A 17,211-nucleotide genomic window follows, 5' to 3' on the forward strand; every position below is an offset into this window, starting at 1 on the left:
TTGCCTACAATGTAATCCCCACTGCACATGATTTTACATATTGAAAGCCCTCCTTTGACTCCATAGTGCCTTGAAAGTCAAAATGAAGGTTCTCGCCTGATTGGCCAACACCGTCTGGCATGCTGCTTTGGGGAACTGGGCTTATAGTTTCCCTGGCTCACATTTAGCCCTCTGTCCCACTTCCTCCACTCGTCAATCATTTCCATCTCCTTAGACCCTTCCCTTCATCCCCATCTGTATTCAGCTCAAAAGGCACTTCCTTCCAAATTGGTGTTCTCAAACTCTCTCTCTAAACTTACATATTTCAAATGTATTTCCTGAAAGAGAATCTCACCTACAAACTTTTGTGAATATGCCCTCATGGTTCACCAGGACTTTTAAAACTGACAGAAAGCATGAGAGGATAGTTCTTGAGTTAACCTTCTCCTTATCTTGCATTCCCAAGCAAGCCACCCCCACTTTGGTTTTAATTGAAACATGTGGTCACCGATAGTAGCAGTAAGCCAACAGATATTTATTGAGACAGGTTCTATTTTGAGGCATCAAGGTCCCCAATTTCTTAAAATTTTCATTCAACTGAGAAGAAGAAAATAAACATATAAGCAATGACACCAGCAAGAGCAATAGAAAAGCTGCTTTTCGGGAGTGGTGGCATTGTGACTGCCCATGACATGTTCACAAGAAAGATTTTAACCATCACCACTTCCCTAATGAGACATTCTGTGGAGATGAGATATCCTGAATGTCTTAGCACAAATCTGTTATTGCCCCACAGCCTACTCATTCATTTCACAGAACCCCTGAACCAGCAACATCAGATTCAATCACAGAACACAGTCAGTGGGCAGCATGATGTTATATCATTGATACCTTGTGACATTCCTCTTCTTGTACTCCAGTCTCAACCTGAGATCTGATTTCTCCTTTGCTGAAACCTAAAATTTACAGTAACACCTCACTCACTCTCACTGACCTTGACTTACAGTGGAGGCTAGTGTCGCCTCAGAGGCAGTCAGAGATGATATTGTCAAAGTGCATCAGCGGTAGATGTGAAAGCTTCTAAAATTACAGTGCTTTCCCATTATCTATGGGTTTAGCTTCTACAGGTTGAGTTACCTAAGGTCAACCAGTGTCCAAAAATATTAAATAGAAAATTTCAAAAATATCAGAACAGTTTAGGAATGTGTTTCTGAGAAGCATGGTTAAACCTGTGCATCGTGCTCTATCACACAGAGTGTGACCATCTCTTCCACCACACCCATGTGTAGATCCACCTGCCTGTCAGCCACGTAGGAGTTGTCTGAGTTATCAGATTGTTGCATATTACAATGCTTGAAGTAAAGGAACCTTACTTTACTTAATAAGAACCCCAAAGTGCAAGAGTGGTGATGTTGGCAGCTTAGGTATACCTAAGAATAGCTATAAAGTGCTTCTCTAAATGAAAAACTAAAAGCTCTCAACTTATAAGAAACCTACATACTAAAGTTAATAAGATCTACAATGTAGTAAGATATTTTGAGAAATGATATTCACATTTTTATAATTTCTTGATTTTATTACTAGTCACTATCTTTTACAGAGCTTGACTTATAAACTAAACTTTATCAAACATACACACTATAGGAAATCTATGTAGCATGTATAGGTGCTAGGATCACCTGAAGTTTCAGGTAACCACTGAGACTCTTGGAATGCACCCTTGAGGAAATGACAGGTGTGTTCATCATATTTTAACACCGTGACAAAAAAAAATTCCTGAAAAAAAATTTTAAAAAAAGAGATCTGGCTCACATTTTAGAAGTCTCAGTCCCTTGTCATTTGGGTCCACAGCTGGCAGGTTTATTGAAAGGCAGAACATCACATTGGAAAGGGTATAGGGAGGCAGAGCTGATCAGCTCATGATGGCCAGGAAGCCAAGGGGGTGGGGTAGGAACCCAGAGACAGCATATACCCTTCAAAGACTTAATCCCATGAATTATCCTCTAAGTACTAATAGCCTGTTCAGCCAGGAAGTTATCAGTGCATTACACCATGGATGGAATCAGAGCTCTCATGATTCGGTCACCTCGATTTCCTCACCACCTGTCAAGCAAGCTTCAACACATGAGCTTTAGAGGAAACATTTCATCAAACCATAGCAGAAGATAGGCATTTATTGCTTGATCCCTATTTAAAAAAAAAAACTTAACAGAAGCGTATCCTCTGTGTGTTCCCACCTGTTTCTTAGGATACAGTATTTCAGCAGAAAAAAAAACCACTATTTCAGGAATATTGACATTACAAATATATTCATACTTATAAGTATCAGCTTTATAAATATCAACTTAAGATCTATAGAGCTTAGGACCATTGTGTGAAAAGAATTTTTTTACATTTTTGAATCTCTATTTAAAATTAGCATAGTTTTGGGCTTTGTTCAGTAAAATATGAAATACAGAATATGATATCATTTTAAAAAATGATTGAGTAGTCAAAATCTATCAGTTATATTTTCTATTACTGTGAAAAGTTAAATGTAACCAAATAGTCACTTTCTTGAAATTTACAAAAGACTGTAAATGTTTCAATTAACTATTTAGAATTTCTTATTTCTATCTATGTTTATTACTTTTTTAAGATTTTAGGAAGAAATTTATTTCTAACTGACTAGCATTCTACCAGAGTCCTCAAGTAAAACTCAATTTTAATTATGACTCAAATATTAAGAGCACAGTTTGTATTTTTGAGAGAGTACAGGTAAAATCTTCTACTCTGGGAGATCTGTAATGCATCTCAGGGAGACTTGTTTGCTTTAGAAGTGTAGAAAATATTTACATATCTTCTTTTAAACATATTTAAGTGCTTGTTATTTCTTTGAGAATTTCAATGTATTTTTCATATCCCATTCCCTAGCTCCCCTTAGATCCACCCCTACCTCCTTCTTTTACCCAACTTTAGAGAGATTCTCTCATTTGTTCAACTTTATATCACGAGTCAGTCTTGGTACAGGGATTTGAACCTGGATTCTTCTGTGAACAATCCTGGGGAGAGCTGCTCTTCACGCCCCTGCCTGGCCCTGCCCTGTCTTACTTTGATAATTGTCTACTCCAGGCCAATGACAGAAACACTGAGCATTTCTTGGCTACCTTGTGTGAGCCTTTACACTATTCAGCTTGTTGATGCCCAGCTTTCCTTTCTCTCTTCTCCTCTCTAGAAATGATGTTCTTTAGAGTCAAAACTTCAAATTTTCAAAAGCCAAATATATTTTAATTCAAAATTGCAGGCCAGAAGGAAGCCACAGTGAGTAGATGGAAGCCTAGCTTCTATTGAGAGCCAAAGGAGAGCTAGATTACTCTTTTCTGAAGAACAAGTCTGTGCCTTTGGGAGAGGGGGCCATGGGCAAATACTTTTTACTTGCTCTTCACATATAAAATTCTAACTTTAAAAGATAATGTGCAATTCATAGGTCCATATGAAGTTCAGTGTTTGTCGATGAAGGTTTACACAACTTTACAGACAAACATCCACAGCTCCCAGGTCCTGTTATGAACCATGTGCAGCAGAAAAAGCAAAGGAATAATCCCAAATGGACATAGGATCAGGAACTGTTAGTCCATTCTAGCCCCGGGGTGCCTCCACTAAGATGTCACTGACAACCCTGACTGGGCCTGGATTCCAGATGAAGATTTGGACTTCCATGGAAGTCAGCCAAAGCATGACAGGTCAACTGAAGCGCAGGCTGTGAGCACAATCCAACTTGTCCCAAGTAAGAGCTGGCAAGGTCTTGTCCAGTCTGGAAGAAGAGGGGCGATGAAGACCTTGGCATCCTGCCCTGCAGACATCATTCCTACTCACTTCTTTGTTCCCATGGGATGGTGTATGGAGGGGAAAGAGTGTATCCCTGGAGAAGCTGAAGAAAGCTGATCTTTCTCCATGGCAACATTCCCCATTGCATTGCTATATGACCTTAAGCAGGTGTTCAATAACCATGAATTTCAAAACCCTCATGTGCAAAGGGAGATGCTAATATATGTCTCCAAGAAACGATGTGCAGAGATAGTGAACAAATGTGGATGTGTGTCTTATTTATAGGAGGCAACTAAAATGCTAAAAGGTATTATAAATATTTTTGTTCTAATTGCTTATTAACTGTGCATTGGGCATTAAGCATAGAAATCATGAAAATGAAAGAAAAGAAAAGCAGTTTCTCTTAATAAAGAATTTTTCATGCAACTGGGGGAAAACATAGCTATGAATAACACCCGAGGGCTACTAAGTGAGAAGGTAAATGGAAATGCTTTAAGGAGGCAGGGAAAGGATGCTTAAAGACTGCTGGTTTTAAATGGTATTGGGAAGATTTCTAAGAGCAGAGAGGTTTTTGACTCAGACTTGACTCATCAAGGAGTGGAAGGTAAATGACAGAGAAGGAAGAAGAAATAATGGGTTTAAGGGGTGAGCCCTCCCTCCCAGAAGGCTTGGACCTTCACACCAGCTTACAAATGATTGTCATGGCTTTATTAACAAAAACACAGTGCTCAGCACCACCAACACAGCTTCTGTCATTTTTTTCTATTGTAACAATAGTCAGAAACAAATCCAAAAGATACATTTCCATACTGAAGGCTATTTCTCAGGTTGCAAGTAAACCCAGCAATAACCTCACTAACACGAATCATTCAGAACAAAGCTCTGCTGGTTCTCACACTTGACTGGACCAGGATACAAATACATCCACACTGAGTTTACTAAAGTTCAGAACCTCTGTGTAAAGACGATCAAGGCACCCAGTAGAGGTGGAAATATCGGCAGCATCAGCTGCTTGTCATCGTGAAACAAACATAAAGCTACTAGGGTGGTATTAAGAGGAGGATTTGGAATAAGGAAGACAATATCCACATAAGACCTGCCATTCATTCCATGCACAGCTCACAGAGATTTAGATCCCTCTGTGGAGCCTCCCAGCTGGAGCACCAGCAGCATCCCTCTAAGGGACATCTGTCACTGGCTACTCAGCGCTCTGTACTGTGATGTGTTTTTGGACTTTCAATAATGGGCTCAACGGGTGAGGCTAAGTTGAGGCTTTGCCCAGTTCCATTGCATAAAGATTCTTACCACAGTCCAAGGCTGCCTTATTTCTGTTGCATAAACATTTCCACAGTGCCCAGTATCAAGCTATCAAGCCACTGCCACTGAACACAAACATGAGAGACAAGCGCCGAATGTTCTTGGAGTGCCAACACACAGACCCCAAATTCTGACAGCTTTTCAGCTCCTCTCCCCCATTTCACTGCACTCTCCTCTCCTGCCTCAGTTTCTCTTCATCCTTTAGAGCATTTTGTGTGATGGAAAGTGGACCATTCCCAAACAGCAGGGAGCACTCCACCTCACTAGAATTCCCCTCCCACCTCCAATTCAAGCAGCTCTCTTTATGTTGGTGGGTGCCATTGGTAACTTTGCAGTGTTGGAATCAGGCATGGCCATGGTGATTAATCTCCCCAGATGTTCTTCATATTTCAAGAGTAAATTCTGACATTCTGGGAGAGTTTGCTGGTCATTTCTCTCCTTCAAAGACAATGAAACGGAGGACAAAATCTGGTACAGAGCAGAGTGCACCCATTAGAAGCAAGTTACTGCAATCTTGAGCATTGGAATTCTGCTTCTTTTCATTCTAAGTATGTTTAAGTACTAGTGCTGCTCAAAGGACATGCAGACCCTTGTCTCTAGCCACCACTGAGTGATAAGATCTCCAAGCCCCTGTGGAGTCCTTAGAGTTCTTCGATATCTCAAAATGCTACTCAGAGGCCTCTGAGGTATCACATTTGCATAAGAGATACTTGTTCCAGGAGAGGGCTTTGGCAGGGAAGGCATTATGTCCCTTTAGGAGGGAAGGAGCCACTGCCTTGTGTGACTTAGCCTGCCTTTTTACAACAAGAGCAAGTAAGTGTAATGTAGGAAAAATTCCAGTGTTGGTGTCAGATGGTCACAGTGGCCTTGGAGTGTTCACTCAGCTGGTGTAGTGTCTCCTAGACCCTGCCCCTGCTGTCTCCCTGGGTTTCACATACATAGGACCAAAGAGGATGGGGTCAGAGAGAGGTTGTGAGTGACCTAGATAGAAAGAACTGGTATCAGTGCTACTCCACACAAAATACTACTAGCCCACAAGTACCAGTTGATTTTTTTCCCTCATAGCCGCATTTTAAAACAGTGAAATAGGTTTAATAATATGTTTCTTTTAATCCAATTTACTGTGTCAATATATAAAAATGTGTTAATGTAGAAACTTGCATCCTTTCTTGCATCAAGTTCTTACACTGTATATTTAGTACTTAAAGAACTTCTCAGTTTAGAGTTGTCATATTTCAAGTACTCAGCAGCCACGGGTGTCAGGCAGCCACTGATTGTTTGCACAGCACAGGAAGAGTGCATAGACTACCTCAATCTCCTCATAGAGTGAAAGCAGGAAAAGGAACGTTGGTCAGACTGATCCAAAACCAACGGCAGAAGAGCCTGCTGATATAGCATAGACGGGAAGTCTGCATGGATGCCTTTGCATCATTAGTCATCACCTGGATTGCTGTATATTCCACAGAAATATAGATCCATGATTGTCCAGAGCTTTTAATAGTATTGCACTGAAGTAATCATTTCCTAGATGTGCTTATCCTATGTGACAAGCATTCCTGGAAATGCTAGGAAGGAGGAGCGAGGGGGTGAATGTGCCAGCCAGGCAACCGGGCAGCTTTCTATAGAACTAATTACTTGGAATGAGTTGAGCAACAACAGGCTGATCTGACAATACATTCAACACAGTATGTACCCTCCAATGATGAGCAAGGCACAGCGCCTAATTAATGGCATTCTTTCACCTTCCTAACAACTAAAAATGAAGCTTCCAGGGAGGCAACAACTTCATTTATGTTCTGTGACTTAAGTATGTAGTGTTTACAATACGCTCTTCCTGTCAAGTTCTGAAGGGTAACCAACAGCATTGGCAATAGCCTGTAATGTTTGTGGGTCTATGAGATACTCCAGCCAACAACTCCAAAAGAAGTAACCCATTCCTGGCATTGGGTTTTTTATTGTTATCCTATGGTGTCAAATATGGGCATTGTTGCCACATAACAGGTGATTCCATTTGCACTCCTTCAGTTCCATTCGTTTACCTATGAATTTCATTCTTCTCAACAGCAGAGGTGGGAAGGTGTGTTTTTAGGAAGCTTCTACAGTAGAAGATTTCCATATGGCTTTTCCCAAATCTCTTTACCATTAGTTACTCCTCCTTCTGGTTCCCCGTTTGCCCTGCTGGACCCTCTCCCACTTCATTAAAAGGTTATTTCCCTTTAATCTCTTATATCACTGCATTATTCTACTCTCTTGGAATTCTGTCTCATAGCTCCTTACTAATTTTCTCACCTCTGTTCATATTCCTAATGTAATGCAAATATCTGAAGATTCAAGGCTCTTGTCCACAAAAGAGATAAAAGGTAAGACATTGTCTTTCTGGATCTGGCCTACCTCACTCAGAACAATTGCTTTAACTTCCATCCATTTACCTAAAACTTTCATTTTTCTTAACAGCTGAATAGTATTCCATTGTGCAAGTGGTTCACATTTTTATTATGCAGTCGTTAGTTGTTGATATCTAAGTTGTTTCCATTTCCTGTTATTGTGAATAAATCAGCAATGAACATGGATGAGCAGATAGCTCTTCTATGCATGGAGGTACCAAGTCTATTAAAATATAATATCTAAGAAAAGACACAGAAGAAAGAAGAAAAACCCTAAAGGCGTATTTCCCAAAGGAAGTTTTATTTTACTTAATTGAATAAAAACAGCACATTATCTTCTCTGATTTACAAATGAAGGCATCAAATGGAGCCAGTATTTACAAGAGAAAGGACAGACTGATTCTAAATATCTGACCCTATGGATAAACAGACTAGGTAAAGTTGACAAAACCAGTCTAAGTCTTAGAATCCTGATCTATAAATTCAAAGTACTGGAATACATATTCATATATATATATATATATATATATATATATATATGCATGTATAATGTGTCTACTACATTCATTTTATTTAACCGTTTAATAAGTGTCTACTGAGTACATTATTATTATCATTATTACTGGCTGGATATTGAGTATATCCAAGACATTGTCCTTGTCCTGAGTTTAGCAAAACAAAAACGTATTAGTGATACTTACAAAGCACTGTAACTATCATCACAGATATCAATAGATGGAAGATGGTGTATAATGAAGAATTGGAGTACCATAGTTTTGGTTGTAAATCAAATTTGTGTCATTTACCTAGCATATGTCTTTGCATAACCCACTGAACCACTCTGAGGTCCTATACCGGATAATATGCTATCAAATCACTTGTAAACAGAGGACTTTGGCCTGGCAGGCGCTATGTATTTTTAGAAAGGAATAGTCTAGTGTGGCAGGAATCTTGAGTAGCCTAGCTTGCCTTTTACAATGTGAGCAACATACCAAATCATTTATCTTTATAGTATGGAAGCTCCATTTTTGATGATTAAAGCTCTGCTCCACAGTTGAAATCCACTGCCATTATCCAGGCCAAGAACCTGTATGTAGACAAGTCACAGGCCCTAGAGAGAACACACTATTACTCTGCCAAACGGACATAGTATTAAACTCCTAATGACTTATACAAATAGATTAGTACATTGGTCAATCATCATCAGAGAAGCTTATTTTGCAGTAGCATATGCTTAGTGTAGAAACACTCAACCGTTCAAGTGCAGACAATAAGAAACTACAGAATGTTCAGCCCTAAGCAGAACATCTATGTCACTCCTCCTATCAAAGATCAGGAATCACTGAGGAAGAGGATTAGAATATTGTGAGATCCGTAGATAGTGGATGACTAGGAGGAAGCAGTCTTTACTGTATGTAGGGCATTTACACATATTAATTCAGAGCAGTTGACACAGTATGCACAAGATCATCCCAGGCTCAGGCCTGACAAAATTTCTGTAGAGATTTCCTTTTTAAAAAATAAATATTTTTATTTTATAATTAATTTAATTTTACATATCAGCCACGGATTCCCCTGTCCTCCCTCCTCCCACCCCTCAGCCTCCCCCCCCCCAGTCCACCCCCTATTCCCACCTCCTCCAAGGCAAGATCTCCCCTGGGGATTCAGCCCAGACTGGTATATTCAGATGAGACAGGTCCAGTCCCCTCCTCCCTACACCAAGGCTCAGCAAAGTGTCTCAGCATAGGCCCTAGGTTCCAAAAAGCCAGCTCATGCACCAAGGACAGGTCCCAGTCCCACTGCCTGGGGGCCTCCCAAACAGTTCAAGCTAATCAACTGTCCCACTTATCCCAGGATGGCCCAGTGGTCTAAGGTGCCAGACTCAAGCTTCGCTTCCTGCAGAGATTTTCATGTAGAGCCAAGATAAGCCTCACCCCACCTAAGGAGCTATTGGCAGGTGATGACTACTGGAGGAGGAATAATCTGTCCTTAAGGGTGTGGCCCCTGATGGGTTAACCACCCTCCAGTGAAGGCTACATATCTAAGGCTATATGGACAGCATGAACTGTATTTCATGCATTTAAAAATAATAAAGAAAATAACTCAATATTTTTAAGTGGGCTATGTAACTGAACAGAAAATTATCAAAAGAAAAAATAAAAATAGCTAGGAAACACTTCTTAAAGTATTTAACATCACTAGCCACCAGGGAAATGCAAATATGCATTACTTTAAGTTATATGACATTGCAAAGGTATAATAAAAATATTATTTTATAAAAAATAAAATCTACCTCACTCCAGTCAGAATGACCACCATTAGAAATACAAATGCCAGTATGGATATGGTAAAGGGAACCCTTGCACTTTGTTGATAGAAGTGTAAACTAGTGCCGCAATTTTGGAAACCAGTCTGATCATTTCTCAAAAAACTAAAAATACAATTGTGGTCCAGTGATACTACTCTTGGTCATATACCTAAGTGCTGTTGCATCCTGCTACAAAGATATGTAAATTCATGCTCATTACTTCTTAATCCCACAACAGCTAGGAAATGAATCAATCTAGATGTCCATTAATAGAAGAACAGATAAGGAGAATGTGGTACATGCACACAACAGGATATTATTCATCTGTAAATAAAAATGATATAATGAAATTTGTAAGTAAATGGCACATCATTGGTCTCACCCAGTGCTGGACCCTGCAGTATCAACTGCCAGACAAGACAGGCCCACTGGCACAACAGTGACACAGATGTTAAGCCATAACCAAGCCCTTTTGGATTGGATTTGATACCAACCCACAGGAGGAAACTCCACGCCTGGTACTGTAATCCTGTTCAAAATCCTGTAATCAGAGAGGTTGGACCTTGGGGGTAGAATTGCTCTTATTACTTTGCTGTAATGGACATGCTGTCAGACTTTCTTCTAAATTTTAGTGTTTATACCTTTAGACCTCTGCTACTCTCAACCGTGGTTCTAGAAGCCTCTTTCATCAAAGGGCAACGGTCAATGGAGAGAGACAAAACTGGTCAAATAAGAGACTGAGTGTTCAGCCCTAAAAGGCACATCTATGTCAATCTATCCCTTCCCTTCAACCAATATCCAGGGGACACTGCAGAAAAGGGAAGTAAGAAGATGTAAAAGCCAAGGATGGGAAGCAGCATTGTGAAATGTGGCCTTCTAGGTATGACAGGTATATCATATTCCTGAACTCATAGAAGCTGTGGCCAACTTTATAAGATCTATACAAGATGAAGCCAAGCAAAGTCCAGCATAGATGGGTTCAGTGATCTCCAGGTCCCATCCACTTACCAAAAGCTCTTGCTAGTTCACAGTTTCTGGGAGGAATAGTTCTCTACTGAAGATATGGCAGGTGGTAGGTTTTCTCACTGCCACGGATAGTCCCACACCTGTGCACATATTGGAAGCACTAACTGGACTTAAGAATTATTAACAAATAAATTAGAGGTAAAAATTAAAAAGGCAAGAAATTGGAAGGGAGACATGTTGAGGAGGCTCTAATGAGAGCTGGAGGGAGTAAATGAGGGTCTATACCTATGAAATTCTCAAAAGTAAAAAAAAAAAATTTAAATGTAAAAATAATTATAATATTAAATATAATAAAGCTTTCATAGGCAAAACCAAGCATATATAACGAGAAAACAATAAAGTCTATAATGACAGTTCAACAATAGATGAAAGTGAATAATCAGATATAAACCACAAACCTAAAACACTCTGTTCATATTATTGATATTTACATGTTTAGATGTTAGGACATCTGATGAAGTCACATGCTAATCCGTCATAGACAACAGAAATGATGTCAAAGTACATTAAGAAAGGCATAAGGAACTAACACAGGGAAATGGATCTGTGAGTATATTTAAAGGATTTTTAAATCAAGAAATTGGAAGACCAGAGAAAAATGTTTAAAAACTGGAGGAAAGCATATATTCAGGAAACTCATTAATGGTGAAGTTCCAAGAGAAATAACCAGGTAGGTAGACAAGAGGAGGCCCATGATGCCAAGGGTAATGCCAGCTGCCACAGCTCATTTTTAAAATGGGAAAGTTTCCAAAATAATGTAATCTTACTACTTCTGATAAAATGTTCTGAATTTTGAAGTCTCAGTTGATCATGAGGCATCTGGAATTCTATAAAAGGAACAAAACATAATAGCTTTCATCTCATACAAATAATCAGGAATCTGCTAAAAACAAGTGGTTCTACTCTGGGCTTTTTTCCCCTGCAGCTCAAGTGAAAAGCCAAATTTAAAAAAATAGAGAAGGGGATGGGAAAAACAAGATCATAATCAGAACATAACCATTCACTATCCAGGGTCTCTGCCCCTTCTCTGCCTACTTCCATCAAAGGACTAATAATGAAGAGAAATTAAAGGCCGGTCTTTTACTGGGCCTCTATCCAGTGCTAGGACTGATTCACAGATTTTTTAAAGGTTGAAAGGATCCTCATCCAGGAAAGTTGGCAGCCCCTAAGATGGATGAGGCAACTCACAGATGGCTGCATTAGGCATGTTACCTGGCCATTTCACAAGAGTAAAGACTTTTAGGAGGCCCATCTGCATATTACTGTCAACAGTTCAGAAGGAACATCTTTCTCTATTTACAGCCCATAAAATACAGCCAAATATTATCAGGAGCCAGGTGAAAGATCTACACACCATTGCAACATCACACTGAAATGTTCTACAAATGAATTTCTCACCTCAGAGAATGAAGACATGGCCGACTGTCACACAAACCGTGAAGCCAGTGATAGTTCATATTTCTTAATAGAGGCTAAACCTTCCTATAACCCATCACACTTATGGAGGCTGTTCGGATTTTTACCTTATTAAAAATCTGTTTTCTTGAGAAAAAACCACTGCTTGCACTGAATGTCAAGTGCATTGTATCTGTCTCATTGGTGTGGATTGGATTTGAGTCTGAATCTTGTTGGATCTCAACCACTGTTCTTGAAAAGGTAGTACAGTAAAAGATGGTTGCTTTTTGCTTCTCTTCCCAGACTTCCTCTCTGATCCATTAGTACGCCAATACCCTTGAGCAGTGAATTCACAGAACCATCTTTTACTTAGGGTCAAATTCTAAAATGTTACACAAGCCACCTAAGTGCACCTCTGAGAGAGAAAAGACCTAGGCTAAGATTTCCTACTAAACGAGAATGTGTTTTAGAAGAGAAGGAGACAGCCCTAGCAGGCTTGAACGACCTTGTGCAGAAGTATAGTTCAAAGGAGGCAGACTTCAAAGGGAAGCTGCTTTCTAATCTCTCTTTCTCCCAAGACAGCTCAGAAGCCTGAACGGCTTGTAGAACATTGATTTATTTTATTAATCTGCCTATAGATTTCCTTAATCACAGTATTATCTTTATGTTCAATTCTTATACTCTAATTGCTTGGAGTTGTGTGTGTGTGTGTGTGTGTGTGTGTGTGTGTGTGTGTGTGTGTGTGTGTTGTGTCCTTGTCTGAGAATCCCAATAAAAGCTTGATACAAGTAATGACAGCAGAATTTCTACCTAGATCCTAACCTAATAGAAATACTTCTAAAATCTAATCAGTATGAATGTTGGCTACAGATTTTTTTTTTAAGTTTGTAATTATATTTATGTACAGAAAACTTAGCAGTGTACATTTAACCCAATTTAGTGGCGAGTTCTTTGGCCTTTGCCTTTTCCAGCTTGGCAATCCGAGCCACAGATTTAGGACCCAGGACGTTGCCTCCCCAGTGGCGGCGGAACTCATCATATCTGTCATTGTAATCGGTCCTAATAGCTTCCACCAGCTTAGCCAGAGCACCCCTGTCTTCCAAGTTAACCTGTGTGAAGGCAACAGTGGTGCATGTCTTCCTGTGGACCAGCCGCCCCAGCCTGGCCTTTCCCTTGATGATGCAGTAGGGGACCCCCATCTTTCGGCACAGGGCAGGCAGAAAGACCACCAGCTCAATGGGGTCTGCATCGTGGGCAATCACCACCAGCTGAGCCTTCTTGTTCTCCACCAAGGAGGTGACTGTACTGACCCCCGCTCGGAGGACCGGTGGTGTCTCAGTCGGGACGTCCCCTTTGCCAGCAGCTTTCTTCTCAGCTCGGGCCAACAGCCTTTGCTTCTTCTCCTGCTTTGTCTCTGGTCTCTGGCCTGTACTTGTGAGCAAGCTTAAGCAGCTGGGTAGCTGTTTGCCGGCCCAGGGCCTGTGTGAACTGGTTAATGGCAGGAGGTACCTTGAGCCGCTTATAGAGGATGGCTCTTTGCCGCTGCAGCCTAATGTAGCGGGGCCATTTGACGAAGCGTGTGAGATCTCTTTTGGGCTGGATGTCCTGCCCAATGCCGAAGTTCTTAGGCCTTTTCTCAAACAAAGGGTTCACCACCTTTTTGGCCTCCTGCTTCTTCATGACGGTGGGGGCCAGGGCCACCTTCTTCCCCTTGGGCATCTTGCTCGGCTGGAGCCAGATTTTTAACATGTACATTATTCAGCAGATCAAACTAGCTCCTTTCTTTGATTAGTATTCACTAAAACATTTTATCATTAATAAGTTTTAGAAAGCCAAATGTTATTTTTGCAATTATTGATCGAAGTTGGGAACTATGAAGGGTGTGACATTTCATCCTACCTGCAGCATGTCTAGTCAGCCTCCCACCATTCCAGGGATGCTGGCAGAAGATGTTAGACTCTGAGGTCACATCAAGAAATTATTTTCCCTTGCCCAACAAAGCAGCATGAGAAGTAACACATTTGCACAGTCTCTCTTGTCTGCAAATCCCAAGGAGAACATGCAAACTGGCCCAAGTGGATGCCTGCAGTTCCATTACAAGAAAGGAATCCTGAGATTAGAGAACGCACATCTTATCCTGGGGAAGGAGCAAGTGTGCTGCTATTCCAGGAGACACTCTCTTCATTGTACCACACGTGAACTTGCCTTTGGAGACACTGTCTCTGCTGTGTAAGACTCTCCACCACAAAAACAACTTGAAAAGATAGGCATGAGCAAATGTCAATCATTGTATCTGCAGGACACACAGAAGTTAAAATTGAGTCCTAAAAAATCTTGTTCAAGAGGTGCATAACATCAATAAATTTTCTGTAGTTGAAAACTTTTGCCTTCTTTGGATAAATCCTATCCTATTGTGATGTAATTTTTATGACTTTTATCTTTGTGTTTTGTGTCTATAATGAAGAGAATAGTATCTAAAATTTATATTTTATATTATTTGTCCAATTTTGGCATAGTAGCTATATCTCATAAGAATGAATTAGATAAAGTTTATTCTTCTAGCTATTAAATGAGTTTATATTTAAAAAAAAAAAAAGCATGAAATTTGCAGGCAAATGGATGGAACTAGAAAAAATCATCCTGAGTGAGGTAACCCAAACCCAGAAAGACAGTCATGGTATGTACTCACTCATAAGTGGATTCTAGATATAAAATAAAGAATAATAAGACCACAACCCATAGAACCATAGAGGCTATATATGTAGCATGGAGGTCCCTAGGACGACTGTGGCTTATAATAAATTTCGGTTTTACAAAATTATTGAAAAAAAATAGCCAAATGAATGGAAACACATGAACTATGAACCAAAGGCTGAGGGGCCCCCAGCTGGATCAGGCCCTCTGAATAGGTGAGACAGTTGATTGGCTTGATCAGTTTGGGAGACAACTAGGCAGTGGGACCAAGTCCTGTGCTCATTGCATGAGTTGGCTGTTTGAAACCTGGAGCTTATGCAGGGACACTTGGCTCAGTCTGGGAAGAAGAGACTGGACCTACCTGGACTGAGTCTATCAGGTTGATCGCAGTCCTCGGGGGAGGATTTGCCCTGGAGGAGGTGGGAATGGGGGGTAGGCTGGGGGTAAGGGGAGGGGGTGGGAGGGGGGAGAATAGGGGAACCCGTGGCTGATATGTAGAACTGAATGGTATTGTAAAATAAAATAAAAGCAAATAAAAAAAAAAGAATTTTTGTTACTTTTAAAGAGCAGAGTTTTTTACATTTCTTTATTTTGTGGGTGGGTGTGTGGGTGTGGGTGTGAGGGCCACAGCACATATGTGGAGATCAACTTGTGGAGACTCAGTTTCCTCCTTCTGCCATGTGTCCCCAGGTATCCAGCCTGGGTCATGAGGCCTGTTTCATACATTTGCATAGTGTCTTCCTTTTAAAAAATTCAGTCAGTCTTGCTAAGGGTTTGTTTATTCTACTAGCTCTTTCAAATCATTCATTTTGGGTTCAACTGATCAGTGTTTGGAGGTTCTAGAACTCAGAAATCTTTGTTTTCATCTTTATTCTAGATTGTATATTTGATTACCTTGCTTTCATGTATCTGGTTTTTCAGGATGGAGCATGACTCATTTGTTTTCAGATTTTCTATATTAATTTGACATTTTTCACCTCAAATACTGATTTAGGCTGTCTCCCAGCAGTTTTGAGATTTACTTTTTGCTTATTTTTAATTGATTCATAAAATATAGGAATTGGGCATATCAATAAGAAACCAAATAATTTGGGGGTACATGAATACAATCTGTAAATTTTGTTATATTAATTGCAAAACATGGAAGGTTATATTGTGACATTTTCATACATGAATATAATGTACCTTGATCATATTTGTTCTTTATTATCATCTCTCATCCTTGTTCCTCCCTCCCCCTCCCTTGGCTCCCACCCCTTCCTCCCCTTCCTTCCCTTTCTCCCCTTCCTCCCCTCTCTCCCTCCCTCCAATTCCTCCCCTCTACTTTCATGTTAATTTTTCTACATTCAAAGCATGAGTAAAAGCATGCAATATGTGATTTTCTGACTCTGGATTTTTCAACCTAACTTAAACATACCTATCTCTTCAAACATGAATTATTTGTTTTTGGCAAAAGCTTTCAAATTCCTCTCATCACTTTCTTAAATACTTAGGTGTTTTCTATATTCTTCACTCTACAATAGACTAGCATACCAGGACTTCTTACCACCATCTACATGTAACTAGGAACCCAGGGATCAACCTTTTGCTCTCTTCCTATGTCCCTACTCTCCTCAGCTTCTGAAGTTCTCCACTCTACTCTCAGTCTCTACAACACTAACCTTTTCAACTCTTGGAGTCCACACATGAGTGTGATCATGCAACACTTGTCTTCCTCTGCCTTGCTTACTTCAGTTACATTAATAATCAATTATTGTAACCGTGTTGTCACAAATGAAAAGGTTTTGCTCTGGGGATGAAGGAGTGTGGGTTTCAAAGGTCTGCTCAGAGTGTCTTTCCCAATTGTTCTCCACCTTATCCTTTGAGACAAAATCTCTCACCGAGTTTCTTGACCCAGCTAGGCTAGCTGGACAATGAACCTCAAGGATCCACTGTGCACCTCTTTGGTGCCAGGATTTGGTGCCACTGCACCTGGCTGCTGAAGCTCCAAATCCAGGTCTTTAGGTCTGTGCTGAAAACACTTCACCAAATGAGGCACTCTCCAGCCCCAGTACTCCATTCATTCTGTGACTGAATAGTATTCTACTCTGTAGATGCAGCATGTTTCCTTAATGCATCCATCAACTGATGGATATGCAAGTTTTTTTCTATTTCTTAATAACTGTGTATGATGCTATAGACAACATGGAGGTGCATGTAACTTCATTATGCTGATTCCTTCGATTTGAAAAGGGGATGAAGTTACAGAATCACATCATAGCTCTAGGTTTACTTTTTGAGGGGTCTACGTTCTGTTTTTTA

At 40.2% G+C, this 17,211-nt stretch overlaps 1 pseudogene; it reads right to left on the reverse strand.

The window, feature by feature from the left end:
- Nucleotides 1-13,087: 13,087 nt before the first annotated feature.
- On the reverse strand, nucleotides 13,088-13,935 carry LOC102926631 (large ribosomal subunit protein eL8 pseudogene; annotated as a pseudogene).
- Nucleotides 13,936-17,211: the final 3,276 nt, after the last annotated feature.

This window comes from Peromyscus maniculatus, chromosome 16 (genome assembly GCF_049852395.1).
Source record: "Peromyscus maniculatus bairdii isolate BWxNUB_F1_BW_parent chromosome 16, HU_Pman_BW_mat_3.1, whole genome shotgun sequence".
NCBI lineage: Eukaryota > Metazoa > Chordata > Mammalia > Rodentia > Cricetidae > Peromyscus > Peromyscus maniculatus.